This window comes from Dasypus novemcinctus, chromosome 17, assembly GCF_030445035.2.
Source record: "Dasypus novemcinctus isolate mDasNov1 chromosome 17, mDasNov1.1.hap2, whole genome shotgun sequence".
Classification (NCBI taxonomy): Eukaryota; Metazoa; Chordata; class Mammalia; order Cingulata; family Dasypodidae; genus Dasypus; species Dasypus novemcinctus.
The window spans coordinates 31,444,539-31,467,758 of NC_080689.1; the positions used below are offsets into that span (position 1 = coordinate 31,444,539).

General features: G+C 39.8%; 1 protein-coding gene and 1 long non-coding RNA gene across 5 annotated transcripts in view; one reads left to right on the top strand and one right to left on the bottom strand.

Moving 5' to 3' along the window:
* Window positions 1–23,220, bottom strand: part of THADA (THADA armadillo repeat containing) — a 383,919-nt gene that overhangs the window by 117,504 nt on the left and 243,195 nt on the right. The gene's annotated exons all lie outside the window — the stretch shown is intronic.
* LOC131273950 (uncharacterized) overlaps window positions 10,418–23,220 on the top strand; it is a 38,108-nt gene continuing 25,305 nt past the window's right edge. The window contains exons 1-2 of the long non-coding RNA XR_009181130.2: window positions 10,418–10,496; window positions 19,830–19,882. This is a non-coding gene — a long non-coding RNA (uncharacterized lncRNA). The remainder of the gene's footprint in view (window positions 10,497–19,829; window positions 19,883–23,220) is intronic.

The following is a 23,220-nucleotide window of genomic DNA, read 5'->3' on the forward strand; positions in this document are numbered from 1 at the left end:
ATGAATCTTATTCACAACTAGGACACAGGCATCTCAGGAGCACCCCTCTGGTACTTGTTGGATATATGTACCTGTCTACGTCAACTGTACAGAGAGCTCAATATATTCTTTTTTGTTGACAACCCAAGTGTTACCAGCCTTAGAGGACTGGTATGGGCAAAAGGCATGACCCTGTGACTGTGAGTTCCTCACCCTGGTTATTCCTTAGAAGAAAAAGGCTTGGTGGGCATGTGTCACCCAAGGTTGCCCACCAATCTAACCCTCCACTGGTGGGCAGGTTAGGAAGCATTTCGGGTGGTTGCTCCCTGAAACCTCAACTTGTTTATGAGATGAGAACACATCCTTAGGAAGGTATGGGTAAGCTCCCCAAAAGAGATAACCTTTTCCGTTATTGTTGTATTGTTGCTGCCAGGAAAAGGATGCTAATTATGATGGGTAATTACTTCCTAGCTGACTCGGGCTTGGGGAAGAGAATCACAGGAAACAGGCCATGAATATATATATATGTAAAGAGCAGGTTAAAATATATTTTAATATGTACAAAAGCACAAGGTCTATGGGAAACTGGATATTCATTTTGAGTTTCAAATTCATTCTTTCCTTTCTACTAACACTCCCAACTGTTCTAGTTCAGAAACCAAAAGACCTTACCCCTCAGCAATGAGAACAACTTAATTGACTGGTCTCTGCTTCATAAGCTTATTTTTACACATGGATGTCAGAGAAATTTTCTTTAAGCCAAGCCCTGATCATATCACCAAGTTCAAAATCTTTCAATGACTTCCAGCCTCTGGAATTTGCTGGGTCCGAAGGCCTAATCTACCTCTCTAGTTTTACCTCCTGTTTCCTCCACTTCCCCCAGGGGATGATTTCCATTCCTGACAGCTTAGAAATGCTCTTCTATCCAGGATGTCCATTTTTGCCCCCACCCTCTCCCAACTCCGCCTACTGAAATTCCAGTCAAATTATAAGGCCCAGCTTAAACACTATCTACTCCATAAACCCTTTCTCAGCTTTTATCAAGCATCTTTCATCCTTGCTGTAGGACTCAACTCTTTTCCTACTCAGTGCCCCAACAGCTCACTTAATTTACTCTTTTTACTTTAATACTGTCATCATGGTTAACAATCTATAATGTCCTTTCCTGAGTGTAGCTCTTTGAAGGAAAGGACTGTGTTCTTCTTTATAGCCCCTACGGCCCCAAGTATATGTAGCTCTGTTTGGCATACAGAAAGGAGCACAATAAACAGCGTTTATTGATTTGGAATTCCATTATGTCTCCCTTGTCAGGGGTAGCAGGAGCAAACCTGCAGCTTGGGTGCCAAACTCCAAACTCTCTAAACCGTCTAAACTCTCCACACACAAAGGGGTTGTGTGGAAATACACATACTAACAAGAGAGTTCGTATATATTTGTCTCAAATTATCTCTGGCTTGGTGTTTGAAATTTTACAGTGCAATTAGGAGTTTGTCACCCAGAAGAATTGTCGAGAGTCCCAGAGCTGTAAGGTAAGGGGAGGGTTTAGAAAGTGATGTCAAAGGCAATAAATTTTACCTTAGGCTTGGATGTAAAGAATTAATATTTTACTAAACACTGACAAAATATCTGTCCTAACTAAAGAGTTCCTATACTTTATGACAAAGATATATTTCTGAAAAGTTAAGTATAAAATGTTAAGAAGTACAAATTATTTATTTGTAAAATAAATCCTAATTTAAATTATTTAGGAGCAGCTTTACTATACTTGCTAATTTATCTTTTCTATTTAGCTAGACCTTTAACTACTGAGTTTACTTAAAGACAGTACTGAGATTAATAAGGAATTCTTTGGTGAAGCAGAACATATTATTCAGTCAAGACTTAGTTAATTTCAAAGCAATATAGGAGAGGGAAGTTAGTAAGGATATAAGGGAAACAAGATTAGTCATGAATTGGCAACTGTTGAAGCTGAGGGATGAGTACATGGGGGTTCATTATATTATTGTGTCTATATTTGCATATATTTAAATTTTTCCATAATGGGAAAGAAAAGAAAAGAGATTTAGAGAAGGAGAAAGGAAAGAGAAAACATTAAGTGCTCAGTACATAAAGATTAAATCAATATAGGAAGACCTTACAATCTAGTGCAGAAATAAAATATGTACTTAAATAACTGCAAAAAGAGGTTAAAAAAAAATAAGTGCTGTAAGAGAGAGAATAGAGCATCTAGAAATAACCTCAATGGAAACTGAGTAGATGGTAAAAACAGTATTTAAACAGTAGTGGAAAGGCTGATTTATTCAATAACTGGTATTAAGGTGACCAACTCATCATTTGGGAAATAATATAGTTGGATTCCAACCACAATCTTTGTACTGAAATAAATTTTGACTAGAGAAAAGACTCAATTGTAAAAACTGAAACTATAAAAATACTAGAAGAAAATGGGAAAATAATTTTTTAAAGTAGAGGTAAAGACAGGCTTTCTAAGAAAAAATAGGAAGCCATGAATGAAATATGCCAACATAAAAACTGAAAAACCACTGATTCTTAAAAACTACCATGAACAATCAAAAGACAATCAAAACAATTAATCATTAAAAAGGCAAACCAGGAATAAAATAATTGCTAATATATCTGCAATATAAAACAGGTGGAAATCAATAACAAAAATGGAAGTAATTAAATAAGATTCCCAAACTTTTTTGATTCAACACATCCTTATTATCTCAGTAATTTTTTCATGGTAAACCTAGGCCAAAAGAAATACAAAGGTGTTTCATTTATTAAGTAGTTAGATCCAAACAATCTAATAATTATTTAATGTCCTAACAACTCAGCTGTTTGAAAAAATAATACACTACATTGAAAGAAAAATAATATTTTTATTTAATTCCCCCCCCCCCCCCCCCCCGTTGTCTGTTCTCTGTGTCTATTTTTGCTGCGTCTTGTTGTCTTGTTTCTTTGTCCGCTTCTGTTGTCGTCAGCGGCACGGGAAATGTGGGCGGTCCCATTCCTGGGCAGGCTGCACTTTCTTTCCCGCTGGGCGGCTCTCCTTACGGGTGCACTCCTTGCGCATGGGGCTCCCCTACGCGGGGGACACCCCTGCATGGGGTGGCACTCCTTGCGCGTATCAGCACTGCTCATGGGCCAGTTGCACACCGGTCAAGGAGGCCCGGGGTTTGAACCGCGGACATCCCATGTGGTAGACGGACGCCCTAACCACTGGGCCAAGTCCGTTTCCCTATTTCATTCTTAACCACAGTTACTTATTAATGGGATGTATATTGCCTATTGGATACCGCACAATCTCTTAAGCCTTAGAATCACTGGCTTCACCACCCTCATTCCTGTTCCTCTTTGATTTTCCTATGGCACTTGCTTTTTTATCACAACTACCACCAAATAAACTTCTCAAAGATATAGCATCATCAAAAGAATGCAGTGGGATCTAATATTGAAACTAAATCATATTGTGCTAGTAGTCCACATGATGTCCAACAGCTGGCAAGTATAACTCTGCTTCTGCTGAAAATTTAAAATATCCCACAGTGCTTTGGCACACACTTTTGGTAACTACAAATATTTAGCAAAGAATATAAACAAGCAATTCACAGATGAAATATAGTCAATAGACATGTGAAAAATGTTTAATTTCATTAGTATTTTTTAAAGTGCAATTAAGACCCATTTATTTGGCACAGACGTTTGTTTTTGTTTTAAAGATAAGACCCAGGGTAAGGAAACAGATTCTCACTCATCACTGGGGGAACTGTAAATTGTTACAATCTTTTTGATGGGCAAGGGACCATGTTGTTGCACCCACAATGTATTCAACATGAATGGTGTCCCCTGGAGGTGGGCAAAGCAGCAACCTGGAAGTCCAGCAGTTGCTATCAAAATTGAAAATATGTACTTTCTTCAATCTTGTGATATCCACTTCTACGAATTTATCTTAAACACTTAAAGGTGCGAGCAAAGACACAGATGCTGAAGGATGATCTTTAGCACCACTGATTTTAACAAGAAATTTTAAAAACAACCAATACAGGGCCAGTTGAAAAATCATGGTATCTTGTCAGCATACTGTTCAGCAATTAGAAAAGGATGTTGGAAAGCAGACTTGGCCCAGTGGATAGGGCGTCCGTCTACCACATGGGAGGTCCGCAGTTCAAACCCCAGGCCTTCTTGACCCGTGTGGAGCTGGCCCATGTGCAGCGCTGATGCGCGCAAGGAGTGCCGTGCCACGCAGGGGTGTCCCCCATGTAGGGGAGCCCCACGCGCAAGGAGTGCGCCCCGTAAGGAGAGCCACCCAGTGCGAAAGAAAGTGCAGCCTGCCCAGGAATGGTGCCGCACACATGGAGAGCTGACACACAAGATGATGCAACAAAAAGAAACACAGATTCCTGTGCTGCTGACAACAACAGAAGCAGACCAAAAAAACAAGAACACGCAGCAAAATGGACCCAGAGAACAGACAACTGGCCAGGGGGGCGGTAGTAAGAGGAGAGAAATAAATAAAAAATAAAATCTTTAAAAAAAAATGTCATAGATGTATATGGATTGACATGGAAAAGTCCACAAGACATACTGGTCAGTGAAACAAGCAAGTTGCAATAACAGTGATTCCATTTTTACTGTCAACACTTTATGTTGCATATTTCTGTGATTTACAAAGTTTTACAATAAAAAGGTATTTTTCTTTACTTTTTATCTTGAAATAATTATGGATTCATAGGAAGTTGCAAAATTAGTAGTTACAGTCCCATGTACCTTTGACCTAGCTTCTTCCAATGACAACATCTTATTTAACTGTAATACAATAGCAAGACCAGGAAACTGATATTGGTATATTACTCTTAAATACACTATAGACCTTACTCAGTTTTCACCATTTTTAACATGCACTCATTTCTGTGTGTGTATAAATCATTCTACACAATTTTATCCCATATATGGATTTGTGTAACTACCACCACAATCAAGATACAGAACTGCTCTAACACCACAAAGGAAAATGTATTACTTTTTGGAATGAGAAACAATAAAACCTAAAAACATATTCTTTTTATCATGTATTCCCTAACTCCATACTCAATATGAAAATCTGTATACTAATTACAGGGAAATATGGCTGTATGGTATTTTTCACCTCGAAATTGAAACCAAAGAAAAGGAACCTTTCAAAGCATCATTACAGGGAAGATTTTATGACTCTTCCAAGGCTCATCCCTGGTCTCCTTTGAGTTTTCAGTTCTGTGCCCAGTGTGGTTGGAAGAGCAGATCAGAGGAGAAACCCACTGAGGAGAGAGGAAGCTTTCCACAAGGGGAGCTGGGGAACAGCTTTCTTTTAGGAGCTGTAGGAACAGCTACAGTGTTGCCTCTTTAGCAAACAAGGCAAAAAAAAAAAAAGGTAAAGTTATTACATTAATTTGCATTTTGATTTTACAGCAGTTATAAAATTTGCCCTGTAAAAAGAGTGTGACCCACAGAAAACTGTTGGGCTTTCAGCATATGGTCTTCAGTCTGGTAATACACATTACTCTGAGCTGCCCAGTGAGAGCATTTGGAAAAATCGGACTTAAGAATTGCACCTAAAGGCCCTGCAAACCTAGGCCTCGGAGGGAGGCAGCCTCAGGATTCTGCTGGCTTCCAGCACACTGTGGTAACAGACAGACTCCTCTTTTTGAAAAATGATGATGGAAATCTTTTTTTTTCTCACTCTTTGGGTTGCAGCTTATTTCAAAGGTCATCAAAGTAAACAAAAAGAAAAGACTGTGAATCTTTAAAAGTCAAAGAGTGACAACTGTTTATAAAGCAACTGTTTATGTTTTCACATGGAGGAGGGAAAAAATGATTCAGTAAGCCCCTAGAATGGGGATTTGGGTGGTTCCCCCGGGGCCCTTCCCCCACCCCCCGTTTGTTTGTTCATTTGCCACTTGACACCTCCAGCAGCAAGGTCCAGGAACATCTGCTGAATCCATTTAATGTGGAATTGAAAAGTCTATGCGGTAGCTGGGATTTGTGGCCTCGACTAGGCAGTGTCTAAGAAACAAGAGCCTCAGTAGCTTGTACCTTACTATTTTTTTTTAAAGATTTATTTTTTATTTATTTCTTTCCCCTCTCCCCTTCTTGTCTGCTGTCTGTGTCCATTTGCTATGCGTTCTTCTGTGTTCGCTTGTATTCTTGTCAGCGGCACCGGGAATCTGTGTCTCCTTTTGTTGCGTCGTCTCGCTATGTCAGCGCTCCAAGTGTGCAGTGCTACTCCTGGGCTGGTTGCACTTTTTCCGTGTGAGGCGGCTCTCCTTATGGGGTGCACTCCTTAAGTGTGGGGCTTCCCTACAGGGGGGACACCCCTGCGTGGCATGGCACTCCTTGTGTGCATCAGCACTGTGCATGGGCCAGCTTCACCACACAGGTCAGGAGGCTCTGGGTTTGAACCTTGGACCTCCCATACGGTAGGCGGACGCTCTATCAGTTGAGCCAAATTCGTTTCCCTAGCCTGTACTTCATGGATAATTGTGTCCCCGCCCCCCAATCCTGCTGAGTATGTGCAATACCAAAAGTCCTACAGACAGGCCTTGGTAAGATCTCTCCAAATCTTGAGCCCAGTTTCCTAAGGGTACCTTTGTCTGGGGAATGGTGATTCTGTGAGGTCTAATAGAAGCAAAGGGTCAGGAAAATTAATCCTTATGAGCCTCCTCTGACCCCTGAGAATAATCAAAAAACCCTTTACGAGTTTTCTTGGTTGAGGTGACAATGAACTTTGGACAATCATCATGAATGAGCTGCTAAGTGGCTTTTATATCTGTTATTAGATATATTCAAAAATAATGAGATTTGATGACATTAAAATAATAATCTAAGACTTTTTTTTTAACTGGGATGCTGGGCAAATTAATAAAAGTGAGGTCTCCCCTCTATTATAATGATTTCATATTATTTCTACTCATCTTTAAGATTCAGCTCACCAACTACCTCTGTGAAGTTTCCCCTGACAATTCCAGGTCAGGGCATTCTCTCCATCCTCTCATCCTGAAGTATTTATTATCTGAGCCACTCATTTGGCACCTAAGATATTTTGCCTTGATTGCTATTTATCTTTTTATGTAAACCATGTCGTTTTATCTCCTACAGAACTTTGCTGGAGTGCAAAAGTATGTTGATTTGGTTTTAAATTTAAGGCAATTACCATGTGGGCTGAAATAAACAGTACTTTCAAGGCAACGGTTAATTCAATAGCAAAAGTAAACACCAAGGCTGCTCGCAATTGGGTCAGTATACAAAGTAAGATGACTAATGAATACAAGTCCTTGAGACTGGAATATGTTTGTGGCATGCGCCACCAGCCTGCTGCTCCCAGCCTGCTTACATGCCATATCATTTACATGAATCCATCACTGCCCTCAGCTCATCTTGAGAAAACTCAGTCTTTATAATCTTCCCTCTAAACCTGCTTCAGCTCAAACAACTGTGCTTCTATGAAACTTTCCACCATCCTCCCAAGAACTGTTAGGGATATTTGTTGAGTGAATGGCTAAATGAAATTATGATCTCTCTCTCTAATAACAATCTACCCATCCACTCATAATCCATCTTGGTCTTGCCCTTTCTTTTATTTTGTAAAAAGGAAGGCCATGAGGACCACTGTTTAGGAAAGTTCTGAGAGCAGCTATTATGGGTTTTTTCCAGAAACAAGTCCTCTTGGCCAAATATTGGAAAGGACTGCAACGAGACCCAAGAATTCCTCTTGGCCCCCAGTAGACTCACACTGATAAACTTTAAACCAATGACTCTAAACTGGGGGTGACTGTGCCTCCAGGGAACATCTGGCAATGTCTGGAAATATTTTTGGTTGTCCCAATTGAAAGGGAGAGCTACCGGCATCTAGTGGGTAGAGGCAGTGGGCTGCTAAACATTCTACAATGCACAGGACAACCCCTCACAACAAAGAATTACTGGTCCCCAAATATCAATAGCGCTGAAGATGAGAAACTATGGTCTAGTGTAAAAGCACAGGATTTATAAGTAAAACCTCCTAATTGGGGACCTTAGGAAAATTATTTGGCTTGGGCGTTAATGTCCTTATCTATAAAATGGAGTGAACAATACAACTCATTTCATAAGGTCATTATGACGTCTAAAAGATAACAAATTAGTTCTTCTTAATGGACAGTATGCCCTTGTGTGGTTTTAATTTTACTGTGCACGGTATGGCACTTCTCAGTAATGATGTAGAAAGGAGACTCACCTCACCCTTCTCCGGCCATCTGGGATATCTACATTCTCCTGGTTCTGTGTTATTAGTAGCTTTCTTACTCCTCTGTGCTACCTGCTTTTGGTTGGTGTTTTGTTTTTTTGCAGGTGTTTTTGCTGGCACTATCTATTGTAGTATTGTTCCTTAGCAGTATTTTTTTGTGTGTGGTTTCTGATGAATTTTCCAGAAACTGTGCTTTCTGACTAATCACTTTAACAAAGCCCCTAACAATGACCAAGTGTATGGCCATAATAAATTAACGACTATCTCAGGTGCTTTGAGAAGTATACATATATTATTTTGTACTTTTTTCCAAGAGATAAATTTTCTCCATTTGTGACTTACATCTAAGAGTAAGTTGTGCCATTTATTTTCTCAGAAGAACAATGTGGTGAACCCTGAAGGTACTACCTCTATTAGTTATGACTCTCAAGAGGTTTAACATTGATACTTTCCAAATGAGCATGCTCTGTAAATTCACATATCCAGAGATAAAATTTTCAGTTTCTTTGTCTTGTCTCTGAGAGGCAAACTCTTTAAAACAGGCTAAGTAAGCACATTCTTATTTTCCTGTGTATTTCCCGGATGGCCCAAATGAGGTAATATTTTAATAAATACTTTAGTTTCTACTCAGGTCATTTCCTAAGAGAATTTGGTCAGTTTTTCATTTTACTCAAAGAAAGCAAAGTGTCTTTCTCGTGTTTCACAAAATGGCTATCTAGATATTTATATAGTAAAGCCTATAGTCCTACATTGTATACAATCTTACTTGAAAGGTGTTATGAATATGCGTACATGGCATTTAAAATTCTACAGCTTCTTGATTAAAAAAAAAAAAGGCAGGATAGTAGGTAGTCCTAATCTTCTTGAAATCAATGGTGGACTCTGTAGAATACGGCATGTCTCTATAAGAGGCGGAACCCCGGCTATCACAAAAAAGGAGTTCCCTCAGAAACCTTTCAAGTGGGCAGGGGAGAGAGAGGGCAATTTCTCACTTGATCCAGAGGGACTCTTTTATCTCTGGCAATTAGTGGCCATTTTATCATTGGAAGAAAAGAGGCAAAGGCTGAGTTCAGCTTAGCATCACATGGAAGCAAGCAAGGTAACCACCAAGAGGGGAACCTTGGCTCCTGAGTTTGTGGACGAGGGCCATTAAACCTTGTGGAAGTCAGACATAGCCCCTGAGGATGGGAGAGTAGTCGCGATCGTGGGATTCATTTTCCTGGTATTATATAAACAGACTGTTTCCATAATGTGGTAGACTTGAAGGCCCAGGAGAACTATTAAAATGGACTTTTCCTAACTCCAATGTATTAGCCTACAGCAGCATTTCTCAACCTCAGCACTACTGACATTCAGAGCCAGATAATTCTTTGCTGTGGAGGACTGCTCTCCTGTGTATTGTAGGATGTTTAGCAGAATTTCTGGTCTCTACCTGCTAGATGCCAGGAGCACCTACTCCCCACTCACCCCTCACCAGTGTGACAACAAATAATATCTCCAGATTTTGCCAAATGGCCCCCAATCAAGAACCACTGCTCTAGGTTTTCTAGACCATGTCATGATACCATGTATTGTATCTATTTTTTGGAGGTGACAATTAGGGTAGCATGTGTGGGAGGAGGGGCACCTGGCTTGCCTCAGTGGCAAACAGTGCAGCAAGAGGTGACACCGCCTCTGCCCACTGGGCCTAGACAAGGTGACCACGCCTGACTAGGCCTTTGCTGCTAACGGCTAGCCGGCACCGCCCTCCCCCTTCCTATCTCCCGCCTAGCCCAGCTCTCACTTCCCCTCCCCCCTCCCTTAAACCTAATCTCTTAGTACGCTGTTTGCCCAGCAACAGCTTACAACCACCTATCAGCTTAGCAACAGCTTCAGCCTATCAAGAGTTAGCACATACTCTACTGGCCAATCACTAGCCCAATGCCAGAACATCGCCTTATATGGAAACAGCATTTGCCCTAGCCAATCAGAACCCGCCACACCACTCCCCAATCCTATAAATCTGCATCCCCTTCCACAATAGACCAGACTTGTGCCATCAGCCTGTCTCCGCGACTTCTTCCTGGGTCGTGCGCCCTCCACGCCTTTGGAGCCCCCGAGGGAAGCCTCAGCGGCCATATGAGGCTTTCTTCCCCACGCCAGGGACCCCTCTCGTCCCACAACGGGACCCCACTCGTCCCTTAACAGGGACCCCGCTCGTCTCACAACGGGACCCCACTCGTCCCGCAACAGGGACCCCGTTTCGTCCCTCAAGCATGTAAGTATATATCCTTAAGAAGTTCCTGACTCATTCATCTACTGACACCGGGAATACAAGTGGACACAGAAGAGCACACAGCAAATGGATACAGAGAGCAGAAAACCTGGGGGGTGGGAGAAATAAATGAAAAATAAATCTTTTTGTTATATATGTTTGTTTTGTAAGTCTACAACTATTACACACTTATTGTTTATGTATGTTTATGTATGAGTGATATATTTCAATAAATTTAAAAAAAGAATAATAAATCTTTAAAAAACAAAACAAAGCAAAACAAAACACAGTGTTGGCATACATATGAGAAAGTGTAAGTTTATGCACAATGCTTCTTCATATTCAAAGAAATTTAGTCTGAGAGATGAACCATCAAGGATCCCAATGAAGTTACCATCTAAAGAAGACAAGATTTCCTACATTCAAGTCAACAATATTCAGTATTGTAATATTGTATTCAGTATTATTTCTGGGCCATGTTTTGAATTCTCTGATTACAGAGCTCCTCATCTATTAAAACCCCTTCTGGGTGAATTATTAATATATATTGACTTTAGACTACCAACTGGTATTGTGAGCCAGCATTAATTAGTTGCTCCAATTCAGAACTACATTTTGATTTCTTTTAATTCCTTAAAAATAAAAATATTTAAAAACTAGCATCAGATGCTAGTTAAGAATAGCAATGAGAAGATAGAAGGCTTTGTTAACTGTGGCAGAAAGGAACAATTCTCAAGTGACACTGAGACACTGGGACGTCTGAGCAGACAGTAAGGACCTGTCGTATTGCTTTTCTAGTGCTCGCACTTTTCCTGTCTCTCTGCTTCTTTGGAGAGGGGATACCACAGACCAAATCTTAGGCAAAAGTTAGATAATTTCTTAAAACTTTCTCCACTGCAGATTATTTTTAAAAGTATTGTTTACCAGGCAGCGGACTTGGCCCAGTGGTTGGGGCGTCCATCTACCACATGGGAGGTCTGCGGTTCAAACCCCGGGCCTCCTTGACCCGTGTGGAGCTGGCCCATGCACAGTGCTGATGCGCCCAAGGAGTGCCGTGCCATGCAAGGGTGTCCCCCGCATAGGGGAGCCCCACCCGCAAGGAGTGTGCCCCATAAGGAGAGCCGCCCAGCGCGAAAGAAAGTGCAGCCTGCCCAGGAATGGTACTGCACACATGGAGAGCTGACACAACAAGATGATGCAACAAAAAGAACCACAGATTCCCATGCTGCTGACAACAGAAGTGGACAAAGAAGACGCAGTAAATAGACAGAGAACAGACAACCAGGGTGGGTGGGGGGAAGGGGAAAGAAAGAAAAGAAAGAAAAGAAAGAAAGAAAGAAATCTTTAAAAAAAAAAGTATTGTTTACCGGATAAAGGGTGATTGTGACAATTATTATGATCAGTATGTCAACTATAAGCCATCTTAAGGAGGCCCAAAAGCTTGCTTTACATCACACATTTGTGCATCAATTGTACTTCCCATACTGTATCTACTTTTTGTTTGCTCACAGTTAATAGTCCTCTCAACATGTTCAGCCCCTTGTCTTCATTACTGCCACCTCCCATCACTTTTTTCAACCTGTGGATAACTTTTAAAAATTAACCTTTGCTGAAATCTGCTCACCATTTCTCAATCAAATGTACCATTTCAATTTAACATCAAGATGGTATTTTCCAGCTCTTCTCTATCCTCCCAACATCATAGATTAAAAACAAAAACAAAAGCCTATTGGCTTTAATTTTTACTTTCTTTACTAGGTAGAACACAGACACTCATCTCTCCCAACATATCTAGGTTTTCAGCTGTAAAATTGAAATAATATTACCCTCCTTCCCTCATCTCTCTGGATGAGGATGCCATGAGGACCAAGAGTTTACAAACTGCTGACCTCCTTGTTCCTATAAGATATGTCATGCTCATGCACAATTACATAATTACCATTGTTTTTTCTCTGCCCTCCTTTCCCACAACTCTAACTTCATGCCTCTTGATCATGACCACAAAAAAGTGTGGTACCAAATTGCTTACTCAGTCCCCTGCTTCCTCCACTCCTGCCCATGAGTAGCCTTACCAGCTGCCCTTTAAACTTGGAAAAGCCTCCCCTCACATCGGCCAAGCAAATACCATGTGCTATTTCAAACGCTTTCTCCTTCCCCAGGTCTCCCTGCCTGCTTACCATGTGAATGAGCAGGAGCACCCTTACCCTTTCCTAGAGCACGGCAGGCTTGAGGTAGAAAATAAGTGATGAAATAAAATCCAGAACACCTTTTGCCCATTAAATATTGGAGCTTAGAATTTTCAGAATTTTCTTATTGTTCTTCCTGGTCCTGTAACCCCAACAGCAAATCACCAAGTGATACATAACACCCATCACTTGGAATCAGAGGAATACTCATTTCCTCTGTTATGCCTGGACCTGACACAAGAATCCCTTGTCTCTTGTGTTAACTTAATTCTGTACATAGATTCCCTCTCTGCTTGCCTCTTAAACCAGTGTTTTCCAAACTTGCCTGATCATAAGAATCACCTAGGTTGCTCATTAAAAAGGTAGACTCTGGGGCCCTACCTTAGACCAACACAATCAAAATCTCCAGAACAGTGGCCTGGGAATTTGTATTTTAAACAGTGCACCAGGTGACTCTTATGTCAGGTTAAGTTTGTGAAACATTGGCAGTCTACCAAATCTTCCTGTTTTTATCAGTGTCCTAACAACCAGAGGTCCAAAGACATATAGTCAGATAGCCTCAATTATTTAGGGTTTAGTGAGAAGACTCTACCTACTCCTAGCCATGCTGATATTTTGGATTTAAAATTTGGACGGGATTCTGCATTCTAATTTTTCTGTTTGGTGTTTGTTGATTTTATCTCACCAGTCATGCCATAAAAATTCTGGTGATAAATTTATACTTCCTTCTACCTAAGCAGTCCTTAATTAGCACAGAGCTGAGCATTTAGTTTAAGCTCAAATTAAAGCCTTACTGATTGATAAGTATAGACATCACCCAACTAAAACAAAACAAAAATTCTAAAACTCCCCATTTTAAAGACTACCTCATAACACTGAAGCTTTCCCTCCACATCAGGCTAATGAGGAGAGTGAGAATGCAAATTTAGGGCTTGCCTCTTGGCCTGAAAGCAGAAGGGAATTAATTGTACAGCAACTTGGCCACATTTCTAGAAACTATTGTTATGCATCTTCTGACTGCCTGAATTTCTCATAATAGAATCAACATCCTTTCATCCCACACAGATGACTGCTTTGACCCAGTGTTCTTTCCACCATGGGAGGTGGAGAAGTGAGGGATCTCAGAGTTAATGATTTGCATCTGATAGTGCATCATAAAAATTTAAGTAGCAGGCCTACTTCAGACATGGACACACAGGAAGACCCCTCACTGACATGGACAGAAGTTTCATGTTGAACACTGCAAGTGTTCAAGGATGCTTATTTGAAAACATACTTACTCAAAACATCACAGTCATTCTAGATTAAAATATAAATGAATTATATCACCTAGAAAGAAATGTAGGCCCCTTTCCAAAAACTGACAGTGCATCACATATAATATCCAGAAAACCAAAAGCTGAGCAAACAATAGGAAGCCAATTTATTCAAGAAGGTACTATTGAAAACAAAAGTTTCAATGAGGTGTACCACAGCTATGTTCAATATTACTTTTTTTTTTAAGATGAAACTCTTCTCCATTAACTAAAAAGCTTCTAATGTAAACAATGAATGGTTCCTATAATGAGATTTACCCTTGAAACTCAGCAGATTTCTAAATCAATGCATAGGCTATTTATAAACTTTACTTCCCATCAACCTCAGCATGATGTCAACTAACAATAGCAAGTTAATGTTTTCCAGTAATCTTCACTGTGCCATTTAATTGCTGGCACTCAGGCCAAGGTAAACTCAGAGGAACAAAAGAGCTAACATCACAAGCAAAGAACAAGATTAATGAACATTACATTTCTGCTTTGAAGTGAACTCCGCAAAATATGCCCATAACATATTCTTTTTCACTTTAGAAAATATTTGTGCCAAATATTCAAAGGTACATTAAAAATTTTTTTTGTTTTTAATTAACAACAAACTTCAGTCCTCAGGGAGCATTTTTAGATAAAGAATATTCTCTTTATAGTATTATAAAGTATATAATCCCCCAAATCGGAGAAAACAATTCCTAAACCCTGATCGCCGTTCCTAAAGTTTTTTTTTAATTGATACTATTTAAAGTGCCAAATGTTAAGTGTGAATTCAATGAGCTTTTATATATGCCTAATTATATAGTTTTTACTTGTAAAAATAAAGTTAAACAAATATTCCATTATGTAAGATTATTATAAATCATCCAATTTGTTTTAAAAAGTATATTGTAATATTCATTTGTGGATACCGATTGTTTATAAACAAACAACAGGGCTCACTTTTGTGTCAGGGGAAAAATTAACTTTCAGAATTAAATGATTTGCCTCATTAATATTAAAACTTTTCAGCAATTAAGAAAGTACATAAAATGAAGATAAAAATAAAAAACCAAAATGTGTATATTTTGTTATAAAGGAGAGAGATTCATTGACTTTGGTTTTCACACTCTTTGATTCTTTGTTAACTTACCACTGAACACATCAGCTCCTTAATAAACAAAATAAATAAAACCTTTATAGTTTCTCCAACTAAAATTGTTTTACTACCCATGGACCAAACCACTTCAGTCTGTTTTCCAAACCTCCACACACAATCTGGCCACCTAATTGCTAAGAGGGTCTGCTAACATTTCCCTTTTCTGGTGCACTAAGAAATCACTTGTGTTCTTAGCAGTTATGTTTATATGTGAACTTTACCCCTTGTTTAAATATCTATCACCCAAGCCAGTGATGAGTTACAAAACCCAGGTCCAGGATATACAGCTCGTCCTGGATTTCTGATGGTTGAGATAACTCGGCCCTAGGTGTTGGGTTTTTGTCACCACTTATCCAAACACATTCTTCCACCTTTTAGCTGCCTGTTGTCACCTCCTCACAATACAAACTTCCTCCTTCCTAGGATACGATGACAATGTGCTCAGCTAAACAAATGTGAAAAGCAACACTTCCTGGATATAAAATAATTGGAAAAAGACCAATCTGAATACACAAGAAATCTATTTAAACAATAATTTTTAAAGAGCTGCCAGTTTATTATTTCAAATATGGCCAGTAACAAAACTAAAACAAACAAATGACTGCCAAATAGTGTTTCTGTTAAGATGAACCTGAATAAATTCAGATGATTCATTTGTAATGAATACATTCATGGAGGAGGGTAAATTTTTGTATAGTCCCAATGTCAGAATTACACCCCCCAAAAAATTAAAGTTCAAAAAATGAGATTTCTTTTTTAATCTAGAAAAATCTCATTCTTTTGAATGAACAGTCTGAGAGTAGAAGTAGCCTCTAAACCCAGAGTTCTAAGGACAGCAGTTTCTAAGCACTCAGAACTTTGTATTGCAGGGTGTGAAGATCCTCAAATCTCCACCAAATCAACATGAGTTCTTATTCTGTTGTTCGCATTCCTATGTTTCAGGTCACAAAATGGAAATAAGCATATGACAATATGAATCTTGAGGTTCATGCTGAGTGAAATAAGCCAGACACAAAAGGACAAATATTATATGGTCTCACTGATATGAACTAAAGACATTGTATTAGTCAGCCAAAAGGGTGCTGACGCAAAATACCAGAAATTGATTGGTTTTTATAAAGGGTATTTCTTTGGGGTAGGAGCTTAGAGATACCAGGCCATAAAGCATAAGTTGCTGCCCTCACCAAAGGCTATTTTCACATGTTGGAGCAAGATGGCTGCCAACGTCTGCGAGGGTTCAGGCTTCCTGGGTTCCTCCCTTCCAGGGTCTTGATTCTCTCTGGGTTCAAGGTTCCTTTCTTCCCAGAACTTGCTTCTTCCTGGGTTCAGGGTTCCTCTCTTCCTGGTGCTCCAGCTTAAGGCTTCAGCATTAAACTCCAACATCAAAAACCCTCAACTCTGTCTTTTGCCATGCCTTTTATCTGTGAGTCCCCACCCATCAAGGGGCGGGGACTCAATGTCCTAATGACGTGGCCCAATCACAACTCTAATCATAACTCAATCATGCCAAAGTACAGACCAAATTATAAATAAAACCCATACCTATTTTTGGAATTCATAACCATATCAAATGGCTACAGGTGTTGAGTAAATTACTGAGTTAAACTACAGAGTATAGGTTAGTAGGTGTAGCCATTTGATATTATTGATGAATTGCAGAAAGAAATATTAGATTATGTTTGTCAACTGATCTTTTTTCTTGGGCATATTAGATTATATTGGATTCATAGATTTACTTGATTAATTATGTAAAACTCTTGCCCCAACTTTTGGTGGGTGGAGACTTAGAGATAAAAGGCACAGCAAGGACAGAGTTAAGGGTTTTTGAGGTTGGAGTTTTGACGCTGAAGCCTTAAGCTGGAGCCCTAGGAAGTAAGCACACAGAGGAAAGAGAAGCAAGGCCCAGGAAGGGAGGAAACTAGGAAGCCTGAACCCTCACAGACATCGGCAGCCATCTTGCTCCAACATGTGAAAATAGACTTTGGTGAGGGAAGGAACTTATGCTTCATGGCCTGGTATCTGTAAGTTCCTACCCCAAATAAATACTCTTTATAAAAACCAACCAATTTCTGGTATTTTGCATCAGCACCCCTTTGGCTGACTAATACAGTAGGAGACAGAATGTGGGCTGAAAAGGGGGAACTGATGCTGAATGTATGTAAAATGTTTATTAAGGTTGATTGTTTAATACGTGGAAATGGGGAAGCATATTTAGCTCAACTGATAGAGCATCCACCTACCACATAGGAGGTCCAGGATTCAAACCCAGGGCCTCCTGGCCTGTGTGGTGAGCTGGTCCACGCACAGTGCTGACGCATGCAAGGAATGCCATGCCATGCAGGGGTGTCCCCCGTGGAGGGGAGCCCCACGTGCAAGGAATGCACCCCGTATGGAGAACTGCCCTATGCAAAAAGAGTATGGCCTGCCCAGGAGTGGCACTGCACACACGAAGAGCTGATGCAGCAAGATGACGCAACAAAAAAAGAGACACAGATTCCTAGTGCCCCTGACAAGAATACAAGTGGACACAGAAGAGCACACAGTGAATGGATACAGAGAGCAGACAACAGGCCAGGGCAGGGAAGGGGAGAGAAATAAATAAAAAATAAATCTTTTAAAAAAACAAACAATAAAACTCAGATTAGGTGCTGTGCTTGCATAAAGGCAATAGCGTACATGTTTTCAATGTGAAAAAAACTCAGGGTATATGGCACACAGAAGCCCTTCTTTTAAAAAAATCATATATATATATATAAATGGGGAGACACCCAGAGTTGATGGAAACACATTATAATGAGTATAACTAACACTGCTGACTATATAAATGTGATTGCAGCTGAAAGGGATAGTCTAGGGAAGTTAGTGTTAACTGAAAGACATCTAGAGGATACTCTAGGGACTATATAATATAGTGATTTTGGTGGTAGATGAGTTGGTTAATAACACAGGGGAGCGAATGTAGTGCAAATGGTTCAGCACCTGTTTCTCACGTATGAGGTCCTGAGTTTGATCCTGGTACCTTCTAAAAACAAACAAACAAATGAAAAGACCAACTCTCACTGGGGAGTAGATGTGGCTTAATGGTTGAGTGCCTGCTTCCCATATACGAGGTCTTGGGTTCAATGCCTGGTACCCCCTAAAAATAATAATAAATACAAGAATGTTCCTCAGTTACAAGGTGTTATGAATATGATGATACATGGCAAAAATACAACCAATGTAACTTATAGACTATAGTTGACAGTAATATAGTAATATTTTTGTAGCAAAGGCCAAGAAGATACTATATCCATGGCAAAGGTAAAAAAAAAGAATATGGGGTTTGTGAGGTATGAATATGATCAAGCTTTTTTTTTCCTATTCCATTTTCTTCATTAACAAGAAGACCTTGGGCATGTCATTTAACCAATCTGTGCCCATTTATTAATCTTTCTGAACACTGGAGAAACAACTAAATGTGCCTGGACAGGATTCTTTAAATTAATGTTTCCATAATTTGTTATACTACCTTCTGTTATTTTTTGAAGTTGAAATAAAGTTTACTATTAAAAAAAAAGAAATAAGCCATCCATATTTCAAAACGGCAGAATTTAACGTCACCTCCAATATGACAAAAGTAGAGCATTTGTCTAAATACTTAAAAATCTCCATTAGATTATCTCAGAAATACTTAATTTCTAATGTTATCAATAGGAAAATATAAAGGAAAAGAAGAAAATGGTAATATACCCTCTGAATTTAAAAAAAAGCATTAATCCAACTCCTTCATCCAACAAGCCTTTATTGAGAGTGTAAGGTTAAATGCTATGGAGTGTACAAACTAATCATGACACATTTACATGGTTATTTAAAGTATGATATTCAGTTTAAATAATAAATGGTGATTCAATAATTATAAGAAAAAGCCCAACTAAAAACTATGTAATCCCTCTAAAAACTATGAATTCTAAAGGACTAATAAAAGATGCTTACTCTCTGATGGAACTTATTATTAGTATTCAAAAATTTCTACTTTATATCTGAAATTATGTTAATCATTGATTTAGATTATTTTAAAGAAAAAAATTAAAACCCTGTAATAAATCACTCTACTGTTACCATTTTGGATTGTTTCCTTTCAGATACCTCTCTAGAAAGTTAGGTAAGTACCTGCATCTATACACTGATATTCATGTATTCTTTAATATTGTAGTATATATGCCTCTTAATAATGTGCTAGATATGTGCAGCAAACATACATATTAAATATTCTTATAGTAAAATCTATATTTTCCAGGGTAGTTTTTTTCTGATATTAATAAGATGCTTTTAAAGTCCTTTCCCATTTATATATCTGATATCACCTATACTTCTAATATTTTCCCAACCTAACTGCAATTCATTTGAAATTTATGGTGAGGACCTATTATCGAAATACCCAATTTTCCCAGTACCACTCATTTTTTTTTCCTTTGGTGAGGAAGGGGAAGACCATTTCAGTTAACCTTTTTCTTTTCCAATAATTCAATTCAACATTTCCTAGGGTTTGGCTCCTCTGCTGCCCAATACTGGGTAAGATCTGCTATGGTGATTAGAGTAGCTTTTTGAATCTCCTGTAAGAGATTTTCCTTTAACAGAGTAGTTTTTTCTCCTTGGAGAGGGGTAGGAGATCCTGAGAATTCTTCAGTGAGCTGCCCTCACTTGCACCTTTCTTTTATCTTATCTGCAGTAACGAACAACATGAACAATGGAGAGTTTGTAGAAGATGGGCAAGCACTGAAGGTAGGCATAGCATTTGCTGTCTCTCTCCATAAGAAAGATAGCTATAGTAAATAGTAATCAAGTTACAGTGGTCAAAGGATGCCCTCAAAAGGGCATGGAGGAGGAAGAGGCAAGTGATGTACCATATGGAAGGCAAGCTCTTGGGTGAGGCACTATAACAGTGGATGTGCATGCATATATGTCTGTACATGTGTGTGTTTTAGTCAATGTACAAGCACACGTATGAGCTTATACACCTATACTCGAAGAGAGTGGTAGCTCAGTCACATGCTTTTTTTCTCTCTTTTTAAAAAAGATGAAAGATGTTTATTTATTTCTCTCCCCTCCCCCACCCTGGTTGTCTGTTCTCTGTGTCTACTTGATGCATCTTCTTTGTCTGCTTCTGTTGTTGTCAGCGGCACAGGAATCTGTGTTACAGGAATCTGTGTTTCTTTTCGTTGGGTCATCTTGTGGTGTCAGCTCTCCCTGTGGGTGGCGCCATTCCTGCTCAGGCTGCACTTTCTTTCGCGCTGGGCGGCTCTCCTCACGGGGCACACTCCTTGCGCGTGGGGCTCCCCTACGCGGGGGACACCCCTGCGTGGCAGGGCACTCCTTGCGCGCATCAGCACCGCGTGTGGGCCAGCCCCACATGGGTCAAGGAGGCCCAGGGTTTGAACCGCGGACCTCCCATGTGGTAGGCGGACACCCTAACCACTGGGCCAAGTCCACTGCCAGTCACATGCTTTGTAATGCTTCTTTTGGCCAAGATTCCACGATGATCTGGTTGCTATCATGCTGCATTTCTTTGGCTCTTTCCTCAATTTTATTTCCTATGCTCGTTATTCAGAAAGGACTGGCTAAAAGATGTGTATAATATGTATTCCAGAATGGGAACTCTCCAGAGCCTATCATTTAGCTTTTTTTGTTTTTCTATTCCTATTTTGCTTTTTCTTTATTCTTCCTGGTTTTCTTTTCTTTTTTTTTTTTTTGAGGAGTCTGCACCTTTATTGGCTGGACCAGGCTACTTGAGAGGGATAAAGCGGGAGGAGTTGGTGGCCCCAATGCTGGGCCGGTCATGCTTCACCGGCTTGTAGGTAATGGAGAACTCGCCTGATCATCTAGGACTTGATTTCCACCTGGCTAAATATCTTGCCATTGTAGACGCCCACCCTGCTATCTACTCTCTGGGGCAGGATGATCAGGTCACACAAACGCGTCTTCACTGCCTCCGGCTTGGCCTTGCGCAGTTCCTGCAGCAGGGAGCGCTGCTTCCGCCCCAGGCCGCTGTGCAGTCATCTCCCTGCCACACGATGAACTGCCCCTGCTGCCCCCCCGCTGCTCACAGGACGTATCCAGCAGCTAGTCGAGGCCCACGCCTCAATAGGGGAACTCGCAGGAGGTGCGCTTCTTCTTTTGCTCTGCTTCCACCATCTTGCCGGCTCTTCAGAAAGCCTGATTTTCAATTGTTATGTATTTGTTTCTGTTAGTATCCTGCCTCATTAACAAAAATAATTTTTTACCATCAATTATAAGTTACTTCAATAATTTTCCTAAACATAAAAAATAAATGGCTTCTGTGTCCTCCAACATCTCAAAGAAGTTGGGGATTATCAACGAATAATCAAATAAGGCACAGAAAACGTCGGCCCTAAGGGCTAAAAGGAAGAAGGGCTTCTGTCCCTTCCTCACCATGCTGGCTTCCAGCATATTTGTCAATCCCCCACCTCCAGGAGGAAGTCATTGTCTGGTCATCCTTAGACTATCTGTAGGGTAGGTACTCTTCCTCCAAAAGCCTCTGCTCTTTGCATCCTGTTATGATAGCCTTAGGTCAGACCTTGCAGAGAGAGGAAGACCATCCAGTTCATCTATGTATTCTAGAACTTTTTCAACGTTGGGTATGAAAAAAGAGGGAAAAGGAGCCCTGAGAAGTCTTCGGTGCAGATGGAAATACCCACGGATGTACTGATTCAGAGGACTGAAGTGACCAATTGAATTCTGGAGAACCAGTCTCTAAGTAGAAGATCATGAAGGTCATTCCCTAAGGACCCTAATTTATGCTGCAAAGATTACCCTGCAAGAAGAGGATCCAGCAGATTTGTCCCTCTGATTTTTTAAATAATATCTTTATAATACATACTAATTTTTGTAAATACTAGCATGTCTGATTTCTTCATTTTGTCCTTTTGATCTTTCTAATGGTGAGTTATGTCAGGCTTTTTTTTTTTTTTCTTCCAAAAGTTTATTTTTTATGCCTACCAGAGTTTATGCTTATGAAAAATCAGGTTTGATACCTCAGAAAAGCAGATTCATTTTTTAAAAATAAATTTTCAAGATATGGGTTTCACTCAAATTTAGATAATTTGGAGAAGAAAGGATTGTCAGGCTTTTTATTAATGTAAATTACAATAAATATTAATGTACCTTTATAATAAGTTTTAGGATTTAATATGGCAAGTTTTACAATTCTTGAGCTTTTAAAAAAATTTTATCTAAAGAAAAATAAATATTTTTGACTTGACACAAAGCCCTTAATAAAATATAAGTAAACCTAATCTAGAAATGTATAAAGAGGCGGTGGACTTGGCCCAGTTGTTGGGGTGTCCGCCAGCACATGGGAGGTCCGCGGTTCAATCCCTTGGCCTCCTTGACCCGTGTGCAGCTGGCCCATGCGCAGTGCTGATGCGCGCAGGGAGTGCCCTGCCACGCAGGGGTGTCCCCCGCGTAAGGGAGCCCCACGCGCAAGGAGTGTGCCCCATAAGGAGAGCCGCCCAGCACGAAAGAAAAGTGCAGCCTGCCCAGGAATGGCGTAGCCCACATGGAGAGCTGACACAACAAGATGACACAACAGAAAGAAACACAGATTCCCGTTCCACTGACAACAGAAGCGGACAGAGAAGAGGGTGCAGTGGATAGACGCAGAGAACAGACAACCGGGATGGGTGGGGAGTGGAGAGAAATAAATAAATAAATAAATCTTAAAAAAAAAAAAAAAGAAATGTATAAAGAACAGAACAACAACATAAAGAAATAGGGTTTATCCTGGGAATGCAAGATTGGTTCAGTATTTGAAAATCAGTGTCATTTACTATACCAACATATTTTTTCAAAGTCTAAAACACAATCATTTTACTAGATGCAGAAAAACCATTTGACAAAGTCCAACATTCATTCATCATAATGATGTTCATCTAACTAGGAATAGAAGGAAACTTTCTAAACCTAGTAAAGTGCATTTAGGAAAAACCCACAGCTAAGAGCATATATCAGGCTGAACGACTGAATGCTTTCCCCCTATAATGGGGAAAAAATCAAGGATGCCTATTCTCATCTGGAAAGAAAGAAATAAAACTGTATTTATT